The sequence below is a fragment of the Hemiscyllium ocellatum genome, chromosome 9 (assembly GCF_020745735.1).
Source record: "Hemiscyllium ocellatum isolate sHemOce1 chromosome 9, sHemOce1.pat.X.cur, whole genome shotgun sequence".
NCBI lineage: Eukaryota > Metazoa > Chordata > Chondrichthyes > Orectolobiformes > Hemiscylliidae > Hemiscyllium > Hemiscyllium ocellatum.
The window spans coordinates 114169186-114185080 of NC_083409.1; the positions used below are offsets into that span (position 1 = coordinate 114169186).

Sequence of the window (15895 nt, forward strand, 5' to 3'; positions counted from 1 at the left end):
AGGAGCGCGACCGGCACTTCCGGTGTTCGATGTGGTTGTAATGGCTTCATTTTCATGTGGCCCTCGGGGCAGGCTGTAATTTGGCGGGATCGGTTAGCGGTGCTGCTCTCACCGTCACCAAGCAAAGCAGCTTCTCGAAAACCGTAAGAAACCTCTCAGATTTGAAGCAAGCTGCTCGTTTAGCGACACGATGTCTTAGACTCCCTTTTATAGATGAAATAAATACAGAATGATTTCCCCCCCCGCTCTGGGGTTGACCTGCTCCCATTCGAAACAGTGAAATAAGGATAAAGCCCAACAGGTTTATCTGGAAGCACTAACTTTCAGAGCGCTGCTCCTTCACCAGGGGGTTGTGGAGTACACAACTCAGTCTAAACATTATGGCAGAGACAATAGAACAGAGGGGACCAACACCTTCAACATATTATATGGGCTGACACCAATTATTAAAGTTAACCTGAAGCTAACTTTTAAAGAAAGTTTTGTGATTTACATTTGAAAGAAGTGACACTTACATGGCCATTCTAACAGATGAGAGACTTAACCAAACAATCATGGTATTTTTCATTGTATAATTTCAGGTACATCACACTTTTGCGAAAAATTCTGTCTTGCAATTGTGTACGCCACAGCCACCTAATGAAGGAGCGTCGCTCCGAAAGCTAGTGCTTCCAATTAAACCTGTCGGACTATAACCTGGTGTTGTGTGATTTTTAACTTTGTGCACCCCAGTCCAACACCGGCGTCTCCAAATCATGAAACAAGGAGGCAGTGTTTCCAGGGGCAGGAGGATGAGGGAGCGGAGGGAGACAGATTGCAGGGAAAAGCCCCAAAGGGGATGGTGAGGGGGATAGTGAGCTGTTGTGTTCCTAGTTTCATTGTGTAAAATCACACAACACGATGTTATAGTCCAACAGGTTTATTTGGAAGTACAAACTTTTGGAGCGCTGCTCGTAGTTCCATCATGTGGAGATGTACAGACTCACCTTTAATGCATTGACTGAGCTGAGATGTAGCCCTTTTCTGAGAAACCTTGAGTTATATTAGATTAGACTTACAGTGTGGAAACAGGCCCTTCGGCCCAACAAGTCCACACTGACCCGCCGAAGCGCAACCCACCCATACCCCTACATTTACCCCTTACCTAACACTACGGGCAATTTAGTATGGCCAATTCACCTGACCCGCACATCTTTGGACTGTGGGAGGAAACCGGAGCACCCGGAGAAAGCCCATGCAGACACGGGGAGAACGTGCAAACTCCACACAGTCTGTTGGGAATTGAACCCGGGTCTCAGGCGCTGTGAGGCAGCAGTGCTAACCACTGTGCCACCGTGCCGCCCTATCTCGGGAAAGTGACTTGAAAGAAGTTCTGGGATTTACATATGAATGAACCAAAACTTGCAGTCCATTCTAGAAGATGAAAGACTTAACAGCAATCTAGTTGAGATTGTGGTGCTGGAAAAGCACAGCAAGTAAGGCAGCATCCCAGGAGCCGGAGAATTGACGTTTCAGGCATAAGAAAGGCTTAATTGTCCTGCTGCTGGGATGCTGCTTGAACCTGCTGTGCTTTTCCAGCACCACACTCTGGACTTTGATCTCCAGCATCTGCTGTCCTCACTTTCTCTAAAAGCAATCTAGGTTTGTTAAATATATTTCATCAATGTATGACACTAAGATCTTTTGCTATAAATTCTGTGTCCTATGATCCTACTCCACTAGCTACCTGATGGCGTTTCATAGTAATAGAAGCAGTTCAGGCTATTTGACCTGTCATGCCTGCTCTGCTATTCATTAATATATGTCTGATCTATCGTCTCAGCTGCCTCTAATGCTTCCTTGGATAGAGAATTCCATAGATTGACTCCTGTCTGGGAAAGGCAGTTCCTCCTCATCTCTGTCCTAAATTTATTCCCCTGAATCTTTGGGCCATGTCCCCGAGTTCTAGTTTCACCCACCAGCAGAAACAACTTGCCTGTCTTTATCTTATCTATCCCTTTCATAATTTGATATATCTTTATAAGGTATAGTTAATTTACTAAAATTCACTGGACTCTGGGCAGTTCCTGGCAGACCAGCAAAGGTCATGCTGCTGTTTAAAATAAGCTAGTTAGCTTAACATCTGTGGTCGGGAAAATGCAAGTATACTCCCCACAACTCCATGCATTCTTGTCTTATGGATGAGTCTTTTATGTGGCGCCTTATCATATGCCTTCTGGAAAATCAAGTAGACAACATCCACCTGTTCCCCTCCATCCACTGTGCTTGTGACATCCTCAAAGAACTCCAGTAAGATTGTCAAACATGACCCTTCCTGAATCCATGCTGTGTCTGCCTGATGGAACACTTTCCATCCAGATATTTCACTAATTCTTCTTTAATGATAGCCTTCAGCATTTTCCCGACCACAGATGTTAAGCTAACTAGCTTATTTTAAACAGCAGCATGACCTTTGCTGGTCTGCCAGGAACTGCCCAGAGTCCAGTGAATTTTAGTAAATTAACTAACGCATTTACTATAACCTCCACCATTTCTTTCAGCACCCTGGGATGCATTCCATCAGGACCAGGGGACTTATTTACCTTTGGATCCTCAAGTTTGCTCAACACATCCCCTTCAGTGATAACAATTGAATTGAAGCCCTCACCTCCCATTGTATCCTTAGGCATGTTAGGTACATCTTCCACTGTGAAGATTGACACAAAATAGTTACTCAAGGCCTTGGTCGTTTCCTCATTACCCAATTTTAATTCTCCTTTCTCATTCTGCAACCCTTTTCCGTTTTGAATATTCATAAAAACCTTTCCTACTTGGTTTTATATTCTGTGCTAGTTTGCATTCATAATCTATGTTTCCTTTTTTTATTGCTTGCTTCATGGTTTCTTGTTGCTTTTTAAAGTTTTCCCAATTTTCCTGTTTCGCAATACTCTTGGATACCAGCAACACATTTGCAGCTGTGATCTCCAGCATCTGCAGACCTCATTTTTTACTCGATACTTTGTAAGCCTAAGCTTTTAATTTTATGTCTTCCTTGGTTATCCAAGGCTGGCTGTCCTTGTTTTTGACCAGAATATACTTTCTTTGAGCACTGTGAAAAATCTCTTTGAAAGTCCTCAACTGTTCCACCATATAACTTGTGTTCCCAGTATAATTTAGCCAACTCCTTTCTCATCCCATTATCGTCTCCCTTGTTTAAGCCTTTACACCCTGGTTTTAGGTTATATTATTTCAAATGGATTCAACATTTTGCTCTGTAGATGCTATATCATCTCTCCCTATCACCCTAATCTCATCCTTAATTAAGAGTTTGACGCCACCTCCCTTACCTTCCGTGCCTATCCTTCCTAATTACCTGATACCCTTGGATATTTAATTCCCAATCATCACCAGCCTGCAACTACATTTCTGTAATGGCTACTAGATCATATCCCTTTATACTGATTTGAACAAGAAGGTTCATCGACTTTGTCTTGAATACTATGGGCATTCAGCCCATCCTGTCTGTGCTAGCTGTCTGAACTCACTGACAATCCACTGCCTTTCCCCCGATTCCATGCACACTATTTCTATCCAAGTAATCATCCAATTCCCTCTTGAATGCCTCAATTGAACCTGTCACCCCAACATTTCCAGGCAGTGCATTCCACATTCTACCCACTTGTGTGAAACCATATATTCTCACATTGCCTTTGCTTCTTTTGCAAAATACTTTAGAATAAAGTACAATATAGCACAGGAACATGCCCTTCAGCCCATCATGTCTGCACCAACCGTGATACCATTCCAAACTAATCCAATCTGCCTGGACTTGCTTCTTTTCCCTGTATTCTCTGCTTGTTCGTGTGTATGTCCAGATGCCTCTTAAACGTTGCTAATGTATCTGCTTCTACCACCTCACCAGGCAGCTGCAACCCTGTTGTCAATCAATTTTAACATAAGCTCAGTGTTTCACAGAGTGGTTAGTGGTAGGAGTAGTGGAGGGCGATTGGTTTGTGTGAAATCAACTGAACCAGTCCTATTTCCATCTGCACAGAACCTGACCCAAATGTGTAAAGAATCAATGGCTCTAGCTAGAGAAGGAATCCAGTTGAGAATGCAGCCTAGGTGCAAGAATGAAAGACAGGGCAGGTCTAGAAGCAGGGTGAACAATTGCCTTGGAATGAGAGAAACTGTTCAGCTTTTGTGATGATTGACTGCATCCATGGTATGCGCTATGTTTTCCTCCTGATCTCTGAGTTCAACTTAGTTGGCTCTAATGCCTGCTAAATTGGTCATGACCATTTACAGTCCCCTTGCCAAAACATTGCTTAATATTATTTCCCCAAGGAGCTGATCCACCCTGCTTAGAAAATCCAAATCAGTTGGTCACCTGCCCCAGAACAGCAGTGTGGGAATCCTCTTGTTGTTGGGCCACATGTGGGTGTTGTCACTACGAAGAGAAGGAGCTGGAAGATACAGGGTTAGACTGCATGAAGCGGACACATCATGATTCACTTGGAAAAGTATGCTGATACTCAAATCTCATTCAAAGTTCCCAATTTTGCTGTCTCAGATGGACTCAGACCAAAAGGAAACACTGCCCTTAACAAGAAACTACTATTTATTACAAAGAAATCAGTCTTAACCAGAGTTAAACAGTACTACAAGTTGTCAACCTATAACTGCACTGGCTGAAAGTCTCTTCTTATACTCTGACATATAAGTACAGACAAACAAATAAAGTTGGATATTATGGATGGAGCAAAACATTACTGGAGAAACAGTTCTAAAGCACCAGTCCACAGGTAACAAGACTTTAACTTCAAATTCTGATGTCAGTTCTGTCTACTCTTTACTGCAGAAACTGAACTGTTGGCACACAAATTATTCAATCTTTCAGTCACTCATTAGAGGCAATACCTTGTAGCAGACAGTGAAAGAGAATAATGAATTATTCCAGGTTTTAGGCAAAAGTGAGCACTGCAGATGCTGGAAACCAGAGTTTAGATTAGAGTGGTGCTGAAAAGCACAGCAGATCAGGCAGCATTCGAGGAGCAGGAAAATTGATGTTTCTGGCAAAAGCCCTTCATCAGGAATGGCAATCTATTCCAGGTTTTAGTTAATTCACTGCAGAGAACAGTGGAGAAAATCTTTCTCTGTTGCATTCTAGAGGATCCTGTATTATGCACACATTCTCTATTGAGCTGCCCAGGAGCCAGTGAGTTGTTACCATGTTCCATACCCTACACATTCCAAGTCAGGCTTGTTGCCCTCAGGGAGCAGTGTGGTGTCAGTCTGTGTCACGGTAATGGGCCAGCATGGCTATCAGTAGTTTAGTTTGGGATTATGTTCAGCATGGACCAGTTCTACCGAAGGGTCTGTCTCGTGCTGTATGACTCTATGATGACGACTACTGGCCTCCACAACTCCAGATTGCACAGACCAATCAATAGTCTGTCTCTGGGCAAAGCTTGCTGTGCACTCATTCACCATGGACATCTTCTAACATTGCTTGAACAAACTAACAGTGGTAGCAAACCTCATAATGAGATCCGCAACTTGTCTTTAAAAATGCAACAACTCATTTTGTAGTCCTGGGCTTACAGCAGTATTCTTTTCCAGTTTTGGTCTACAACCCATAGAACATAGAACAATACAGCGCAGTATGGGCCCTTTGGCCCTTGATGTTGCGCCAACCAGTGAAACTGATCTGAAGCCTATCTAACCTACACTATTCCATTATCATCCATATATTTATTCAATGACCATTTAAATGTCCTTAAAGTTGGCGAGTCTACAACTGTTGCAAGCAGGGCATTCCACGCCCTTACTACTCTCTGAGTAAAGAATCTACCTCTGACATCTGTCCTTTATTTATCACCCCTCAATTTAAAGCTATGTCCCCTTGTGCTAGCCAACACCATCCAAGGAAAAAAGGCTCTCGCTGTCCACTGTATCTAATCCACTGATCATCTAGTATATCATCTCATAAGACCTTCCCTCCATACCAGGCAACATCCTGGTCAATCACCTCTGTACACTTTCCAATGCTTCCACATCCTTCCTATAATTAGATTAGATTAGATTAGACTTACAGTGTGGAAACAGGCCCTTCGGCCCAACAAGTCCACACCAACCTGCCGAAGCGCAACCCACCCATACCCCTACATTTACCCCTTACCTAACACTACGGGCAATTTAGCATGGCCAATTCACCTGACCCGCACATCTTTGGACTGTGGGAGGAAACCGGAGCACCCGGAGGAAACCCACGCAGACACGGGGAGAACGTGCAAACTCCACACAGTCTGTCGCCTGAGTTGGGAATTGAACCCGGGTCTCAGGCGCTGTGAGGCAGCAGTGCTAACCACTGTGCCACCGTGCCGCCCAAATGCGGTGACCAGAACTGTATGCAATACCCCAAATGTGGCTGCACCAGAGTTTTGTACAGCTGCAACATGACCTCATGGCTCCAAAACGCAATCCCTCTCCCAATAAAAGCTGACACACTGTATACCTTCTTAACAACCCTATCAACTTGAGTAGCCATGATTTGGAGATGCTGGTGTTGGACTGGGGTGTACAAAGTTAAAAATCACACAACACCAGGTTATAGTCCAACAGGTTTATTTGGAAGCACACTAGCTTTTGGAGCGACGCTCCTTCATCCTCCACTATCACCTGATGAAGGAGTGTCTCTCCGAAAGCTAGTGTGCTTCCAATTAAACCTGTTGGCCAATAACCTGGTGTTGTGTGATTTTTAATTTGAGTAGCAACTTTCAGTGATCTTTGCACATGGACACTGAGATCTCTCTACTCATTCACATTACCAAGAATCTTACCATTAGCCCAGTACTCCATATTCCTGTTACTCCTTCCAAAATGAATCACCTCACACTTTTCCATATTAAACTCCATTTGCCACCTCTCAGCCCAACTCTGCAGCTTATCTATGTCCCTCTGTAACCTGCAACATCCTGCCGCACTGTCCACACTCCATCGACTTTAGTGTCATCGTCAAATTTAGTAACCCATCCTTCTATGCTCTCATCCAGGTCATTGAGAATAATGACAATAGCGGTGGCCACAAAACAGATCCTTGTGGTACACCACTAGTAACTGGACTCCAGGATGAACATTTCCCTCTGTCTTCTTTCAGCTAGCCAATTTCTGATCCAAACTGCTAAATCACCCTCAATCCCATGCTGCCATATTTTGTGCCTTAGCCTATCGTGGGGAACTTTATCAAAAGCTTTACTAAAATCCATATACACCACATCAACTGCTTTACCCTCATCCACCTGTTTGGTCACCTTCTCAAAGAACTCAATAAGGTTTGTGAGGCACTACCTACTCTTCACGTAACTGTGTTGACTATCCCTAATCCCTTTTCGCATCAGAGTGGCGGGAGCTGGGTGGAAGTGAAGGCAGAGCGCAAAGCCGGTCGGGAAGGTAAGTGATTGTTATTTGAGTGGGTGTGTTCTAGACCCCAGGTCCTACAAAGTAGGGCCTCCCTCCCTCCCTCCTCCTCTAACCTAAATTAAAAGTCCACAGACTTGCCCCAAAAAAGAGGGTCCAAGGAAGTTCCTGTGGATTGAAGAGTGAGGCTTTAGCTCAGGAGTCTTTGATAAGGAGGTTGAGTGAAGTGATTACACCACAGGTGAAGAGGGTAAAGGCATGACTGCCCAGCTGGTTCAGTGTGCTACGTGTTTGATGTGGGAGGTCAACGACTCTAGTGTGACTGGCTCGTGTAAGTGAGGAAAGTGTGTGCACGTTCAGCTACTGACAGAGCATATTGCAGCACTGATGAAAGAACTCAAGGACCTTAGGCTCATCCGAGAGAATGAGATCTTTATGGACAAGACCTTCAGTGAGGTTATTAGACCGATCGTACCAGAAGAGAGCAGACAATGAGAAAGGCAGAGAGGAGACAGGTGCAAGAGACCCTGGGGGAAGTACCTGTCAGGAACAAGTTGAATCTTTTGGAAACAGTAGAGACTGATGACACTGCCAGTCCGGGAGGCGGCCAGGTCTGTCAGTCAAAAGTTGGCGTGGAGACAGAGCGGAAGAGTCGGACATCGCACAGAGTCGTGGTAATAGTGGACTCCATCGTGAGAGGAACTGACCGGGGTTTTTGTGGCAGCAGACGGGATTTAAGGATGGTGTGTTGCCTTCCTGGTGCCAGGGTTAAAGACATCACAGACAGAGTGCAGGAAATCCTCAAGGATGAAGGTGAAGAGCCAGAGGTGGTGGTACATGATGGCACAAATGATGTCGGGAAGAAGAGGAGGAACATACTACAGCGGGACTGCAGAGAACTAGGAAGAAGGCTGAAAAGCAGGACGTCCAAGGTGGTTATCTCTGGTTTGCTTCCAGTTCCTTGGGCTGGTGAGGCCAGAAACAGGGAGATAATGGACTTGAACGTGTGGCTGGGGAACTGGTGCAGGAAGCAAGGATTTAAATTCTTGGATCACTGGGGTATGTTTTGTGGTAAGCTTAAATTCTACAAGAGAGATGGTTTGCACCTTAGTAGGTTAGGGACCAGCATTCTGGCAGGCAGGTTTGCTACTGCAACACCGCTACATTTAAACTAAGTAGTAGCCGGGGGGGGGCACAAACTGGATGTTTAAGAAGGAAATTGGAGGGAAAGTTAGAACAAGAGAAGTCAAGAAAGACAACTGTATCAATGAGGCAGAAAACTCAGAAAGGGATCATGCTGTAAGGTTGAGTGAAATAGGAGTTGATGGGAAGGGTGAGGGCAGTAACAAATTAAAAATACTATACATGAATGCACGAAGCATTAAAAATAAGATGGATGAGCTTGAAGCTCTTTTGGAACTTGGCAGATACGATATTGTGGGGAAAACTGAGATGTAGCTTCAAGTGGACAGGGCCTGGGAAATGAATATTCAAGGCTACACGTGTTATCATAAGGACAGACTGATGGGCAGAGGGGATGGGGTGGCCATGTTGGTAAGGGATGATATTCAGTCCCTTGCGCGGGGGGACCTAGAATCAGGGGATGTAGAGTCAGTGTGGATAGAGCGGCGAAATACTAAGGGTAAAAAGACCCTGTTGGGAGTTATCTACAGGCCCCCAAACAGTATTCTGGATGTCGGATGTAAGTTAAATCAGGAGCTGAAATTGGCCTGTCGCAAAGATGTTACTACAGTTGTTATGGGGGATTTCAACATGCAGGTAGACTGGGAGAATCAGGATGGGATTGGACCTCAAGAAAGAGACTTTGTGGAGTGCCTCAGAGATGGATTCTTAGAACAGCTGGTGCTGGAGCCGACCAAGGAGAAGGCAATTCTGGATCTGGTATTGTGCAACGAACTAGAATTGGTCAGGAACCTCGAGGTGAAGGAGCCATTGGGAAGTAGTGACCATAATACAATAAGCTTCAATCTGCAATTTGGGAGGGAGAGGGTACAATCGGAAGTGACAATATTTCAGTTGAATAAAGGGAACTATGGAGCTATGAGGGAGGAGCTGGCCAAAGTTCAATGGTGAATATCTTAGCAGGGATGACAGGGAGGAACAATGATGGATATTTCTGTGTATAATGCAGAAGTTGCAGGATCAGTTCATTCCAAAAAGGAAGAAAGATCCTAGGAGGAGACATAGGTGGCCCTGGCTGATGAGGGAAGTTCAGAAACATATGTTAAAAGAGAAAAAGTATAACATAGCAAAGATAAGTGGGAAAACGGAGGACCAGGAAGCTTTTAAAGAACAACAGAGGATTACTAAGAAGGAAATACGCAGAGAAAAAAATGAGGTATGAAGGTAAACTGGCCAATAATATAAAGGAGGATAGTAAAAGTTTTTTTAGGTTTGTGAAAGGCAAAAAAATGGTTAGGACTAAAATTGGGCCCTCGAAGACAGAAACAGGGGAATATTTGTTCGGATGGTGACGGCTAGCATGAGGGGACATAGTTTTAAATTGAAGGGTGATCGATATAGTACAGATGTAAGAGTTAGTTTCTTTACTCAGAGAGTAGTAATGGCGTGGAACAGTAATAAACTCACCAGTTTTAAGGGCATTTAAATAGTCATTGGATAGATATATGGATGAAAATCGAATAGTGTAGGATAGATGGACTTCAGATTGGTTCCATAGTTCGGCGCAACATCGAGGGCCAAAGGGCCTGTTCTGCGCTGTAATGTTCTATGTTCTATATTACGGGGAACAAAGAAATGGCAGAAGAATTGAATTGGTACTTCAGATCTGTGTTCACTGGGGAAGACACAAGCAATCTCCCTGAGGTATCAGTGGCTGAAGGACCTGAACTGAAGGGAATTTATATTTGCCAGGAATTGGTGTTGGAGAGACTGTTAGGTCTGAAGGTTGATAAGTCCTCGGGGCCTGATGGTCTACATTCCAGGGTACTGAAGGAGGTGGCTCAGGAAATCGTGGATGCATTGGTGATTATTTTCCAGAGTTCGATAGATTCGGAATCAGTTCCTGCAGATTGGAGGGTGGCTAATGTTATACCACTTTTTAAGAAAGGTGGAAGAGAGAAAGCAGGAAATTATAGACCAGTTAGTCTGACCTCAGTGGTGGGAAAGATGCTGGAGTCTATTGTAAAGGATGAAATTACGACACATCTGGATAGTAGTAACAGGATAGGTCAGAGTCAGCATGGATTTATGAAGGGGAAATCATGCTTGACAAATTTTCTGGAATTTTTTGAGGATATAACTCTGAAGATGGACGAGGAAGATCCAGTAGATGTAGTGTACCTGGACTTTCAGAAAGTTTTTGATAAAGTCCCAAATAGGAGGTTAGTGAGCAAAATTAGGCCGCATGGTATTGGGGGCAAAATACTAACTTGGATTGAAAATTTATTGGCTGATAGGAAACAAAGAGTAGTGATAAATGGCTCCATTTCGGAATGGCAGGCAGTGACCAGTGGGGTACCGCAGGGATCAGTACTGGGACCGTAGCTTTTTACAATATATGTTAATGATATAGAAGATGGTATTAGTAATAACATTAGCAAATTTGCTGATGATACTAAGCTGGGTGGCAGGGTGAAACATGATGAGGATGTTAGGAGATTACAGGGAGACTTGGACAAGTTAGCTGAGTGGTCAGATGTATGGCAGATGCAGTTTAATGTGGATAAATGTGTGGTTTTCCACTTTGGTGGCAAGAACAGGAAGGCAGATTACTACCTAAATGGAATCAATTTAGGTAAAGGGGCAGTACAGAGAGATCTGGTTGTTCTTGTACACCAGTCAATGAAGGTAAGCATGCAGGTACAGCAGGTAGTGAAGAAGGCTAATAGCATGCTGGCCTTCATAACAAGAGGGATTGAGTATAGAAGCAAAGTGGTCCTTCTGCAGCTATACAGGGCCCTGGTGAGACCACACCTGGAGTACTGTGTGCAGTTCTGGTCTCCAAATTTGAGGAAAGACATTCTGGCTATTGAGGGAGTGCAGCGTAGGTTCACGAGGTCAATTCCTGGAATGGTGGGATTACCTTACACTAAAAGACTGAAGCGACTGGGCTTGTATACCCTTGAGTTTAGAAGACTGAGAGGGATATGATTGAGACATATAAGATTATTAAAGGATTGGACACTCTGGAGGCAGGTAACATGTTTCTGCTGATGGGTGAGTGCTGAACCAGAGGACACAGCTTAAAAATATGGGGTTGACCATTTAGGACAGAGATGAGGAGAAACTTCTTCACCCAGAGAGTGGTGGCTGTGTGGAATGCTCTGCCCCAGAAGGCAGTGGAGGCCCAGTCTCTGGATTCATTTAAGAAAGAGTTGGATAGAGCTCTCAAGGATTGTGGAATCAAGGGTTATGGAGATAAGGCAGGAACAGGATACTGATTAAGGATGATCAGCCATGATCATATTGAATGGTGGTGCAGGCTCGAAGGGCAGAATGGCCTACTCCTGCACCTATTGTCTATTGTCTATATTGTCTAATCAACTTATTCCTCTCTAGATGACTATAAATCCTGTCTCTTATAATCCTTTCCAATACTTTACCCACAACTGAAGTATGGTCTATTATTAACAAGGTTATCTCTACTCCCCTTCTTGAACAAGGGGACATTTGCTATCCTCCAATCTTCTAGCACTATTCCTGTAGACAATGATGACATAAAGATCAAAATCAAAGGCTCTGCAATCTCCTCGCTGGCTTCCCAGAGAATCCTAGGATAAATCCGATCCAGCCCAGGGGCCTAATCTATTTTCACACTTTCCAGAATTGCTAACACCTCCTCCTTATGAACCTCAATCTTGTCTCATCTTATAGCCAGTATCTCAGTATTTTCCTCGACAACGTGGTCTTTTTCCTGTGTGAATACTAACGAAAAATATTCATTTAGCGCCTCTCGTATCTCTTTGGACTCCATGCACAACTTCCCACTGCAATCCTTGACAGGGCCTAATCTTACTCTAGTCATTCTTTTATTCCTGACATAGCTGTAGAAAGCCTTAGGGTTTTCCTTGATATTGCCTGCCAAAGACTTCTCATGTCCCCTCCTGGCTCTTCTTAGCTCTCTCTTCTGGACTTTGCTGGCTAACTTGTTACTCTCAAGCACCCTAATTGAGCCTTCATGTGTCACCTTTACATAAGCTGCCTTCTTCCTCCTGACAAGAGCTTCAACTTCTTCATGCAGTAGCTGTTCCTTGAACAAGCTCCACATTTCAATTGTGCCCATCCCCTGCAGTTTACTTTCCCATCTTATGCATCCTAAATCTTGCCTAACTGCATCATAATTGCCTTTCCCCCAGCTATAACTCTTGCCCTGCAAGTAAAGAGAAATATAAAAATTTGTACTTATTAATCAGGAGCAATGGTTTTATGAGTATGTTCTGAGTAATGGTAGCAGGTTTGTGACTGGACTGGATAAAGGAGAGATTGAGGGGATTGACACTGGTGATACCTCCCAAACAACTTTAAAACTCTGTTTGCAGAGATTTTGTTGTCAGCCATTTTGAACTTGTTGTTCACAGGGACTATCTGGAAAGCATCTTTGAAGAAGTGCTTGACTGCTGTGCAGTCTCTGCTTTCATCCTGCCAGTAGTTGTGTGTCTCATGAGTTCTGGAACACAGTCTTGGCCATTTGATAAGGTTCTCCATGGTAGGCTCATTCATAAAGTCAGGATGTATGGGATACAGGGAGATTTGGCTATCTGGATTCAGAATTGGTTGATTGACAGAAGGCAGAGAGTAGTTGTAGATGGAAAGTATTCTGCCTGGAGGTCAGTGTTGAGTGAGGTTCTTGGGCCTCTGCTCTTTATAGTTTTTATAAATGAGGGGTGGGCTAGTAAATTTGTAGATGACACAAAGGTTGGAGGTGCCGTCGATAGTATCGGGGGCTATTGCAGGCTGCAGCACCACATGGACAGGATGCAGAGCTGGGCTGAGAAATGGCAGATGGAGTTCAACCTGGATAAATGCGAAGTGATACATTTTGAATGGTCAAACTTGAATGCTGAATATAGGATTAAAGACGGGATTCTTGGCAGTGTGGAGGAACAGCGGGATCTTGGTGTTCAAGTGCAAAGATCCCTCAAAGTTGTCACCCAAGTGGATAGGATTGTTAAGAAAGCATATGGTGTTTTGGCTTTCATTAACAGGGGGATTGAGTTTAAGAGCTGCGAGGTTTTGCTGCAGCTCTACAAGTCCCTGGTGAGACCACACTTGGAATATTGTGTCCAGTTCTGGTCGCGCTACTATAGGAAAGATACAGAGGTTTTGGAGAGGGTGCAAAGAAAGTTTACCAGGATGCTGCCTGGACTGGAGGGTTTGTCTTACAAACAGGTTGACTAAGCTCGAACTTTTCTCTCTGGAGAGAAGGAGGAAGGGAGGAGACCTGATCGAGGTGTACAAGGTAATGAGAGGCATGAATAGAGTCAATAGCCAGAGATTTTTCCCCAGGGCAAGATTGACTGGCACGACGAGTCATAGTTTTAAGGTGTTAGAAGGAAGGAATAGAGGAGATGTCAGAGTTAGGTTCATTACGCAGAGAGTTGTCAGTGCATGGAATGGGTTGCCAGCGATGGTGGTGTAGGCAGAGTCATTAGGGACATGTAAGCCACTGCTGGACATGTACATGGATAGCAATGAGTTGAGGGGTGCGTAGGTTAAGGTATTATATTTTACATTAGGATTAATCCTTGGTGCAACATCGTGGGTCAAAGGGCCTGTTCTATTCTTTTTTTTAGATATTTTTATTAGAAATTTAACATTTTTGCAAGTTTATAAAAATAAACAAAACTCTCAAATACCAACATTGATGTACAATTAAACCAAATATACTATAGTCAAAATTTAACAAAGGAAAGAAAAAAAAACAAAAACCAAAATAAAATTAAAAAAAACCAAAACTCAACATTCTACTAATCTAACCTATAACTAACCAGAGTGTATACTTAAGTCTCTTACATGCTCGAAATGTATTAACATCAAATGTAATAAAACCCGTATTCGTGCGGGATTCCTCTCCCAAGGGGCCCCGGAGCAGCCAGGTTTGTAGTCCTCACTAAATAAAGGCCCTTGTTAGGATGGCCGAAATATCTGCATTTATGTAATTCAAAAAGGGCTGCCATATTTTATAAAATAATTCAGTCTTTCGGTGCACCATATTTGTAAGGAAGTCATGGGGAATATATTCCATAATTAATCTGTGCCAATTTGAAAGTCCAGGGGGGCCCTCAGCCACCCAGTTCATCAAAATATTTTTCCTTGCACAGAAAGAGAGAATAGAAAATAGTCTCTTCCCGTGCGTATCCAGGGAGGAAAAGTTCGAAAAGCCCAAAAGGAGAGATACAGGGTCCACTCTAATTTCCGTTCCTAAAATATCTGTCAGGGTACTTGCTACTTTAGTCCAATATCTACGGATCTTATGACAAGTCCATAGGCAATGTACCAGAGTGCCCACCTCTATTTTGCATTTGGGACACATTGGAGATGCTCCTGCCTTAAATTTTGCCAATCGAGCCGGTGCTATATGGGCCCTATGAAGTATCTTCAGCTGGATAGCCTGGGTTCTGTTACAGATAGTAATTCTTCTAGCATTTTCCCAAATATCATTCCACGTTTCTATAGAGATTTCTAGTCCCAAATCCTGATCCCATGTTTTAAGCAGATTGTCCATATGTCCCGACACTTCATCATGTAGTAAATGATAAATAGTACTAACGGAGGATCGGCCTGTTCTATTCTATGTTTTATGTTCTATTGCAGACAGGTCTGGTATTAATTTCCTGCAACTGCAAGCACCCCTTGGGGACCAGGACCTAGCCCAGAAATTGATCAAATTCAAAATGATCTTGCCTCTGTTCGTTCCAAGATGTTCTGAATCTCAGTCATCTTTAGGATCATCATATTAGCTTAAAAAGCTTAAAATATGGTGCCTGTTGAGAGGGATTTACGTCATGATTGGAACTACCTTCCTGGCTGAAATCTCACTCTGGAAATGAGCATGAAGCATATAGCACTACACTTTCCAAATGCTTCTGAATGGTGGACCAAACAATGTGTAAGAGCACAATATGGAACAGCTCCACAAGGTGAAAGTAAGTGCGACAGTAAGGAATCCAGGCATTTTTTCATCACTAGCATGAAATGTATCGTAACAAATTATTTTCTTATGAGACAAGACATTTTAAGTTCATTCAGGAGATGTGGGTTTTGCTGGTTAGACGAGCATTTATTATCCCACCCTACGATCCTTGGAGAAGATGATGGTCAGCTGCCTTCATTATAATCAAAGGCATAGTAAGTTTAACCAAATCTAAAAGATCACAATAAAACAATATTTTGTAATATTTCACATTTATGTAAATTGTTAGTTGGGACTATCTTATGGTGGGAATTGTATGTATCATACAGAATGGTGTATCAATTGATGTACACATGGAAAAACAACCAAATTTGTTTCCAA

General features: G+C 43.3%; 1 protein-coding gene across 2 annotated transcripts in view; it reads left to right on the forward strand.

Annotated features, from left to right (window-relative positions):
* The first annotated feature begins 34 nt into the window (after positions 1-34).
* cryz (crystallin, zeta (quinone reductase)) overlaps positions 35-15895 on the forward strand; it is a 67221-nt gene continuing 51360 nt past the window's right edge. For both annotated transcript variants that reach the window (XM_060830667.1, XM_060830669.1), the window contains exon 1: positions 35-143. The gene's annotated coding sequence lies outside the window, so the exon portion shown is untranslated. The remainder of the gene's footprint in view (positions 144-15895) is intronic.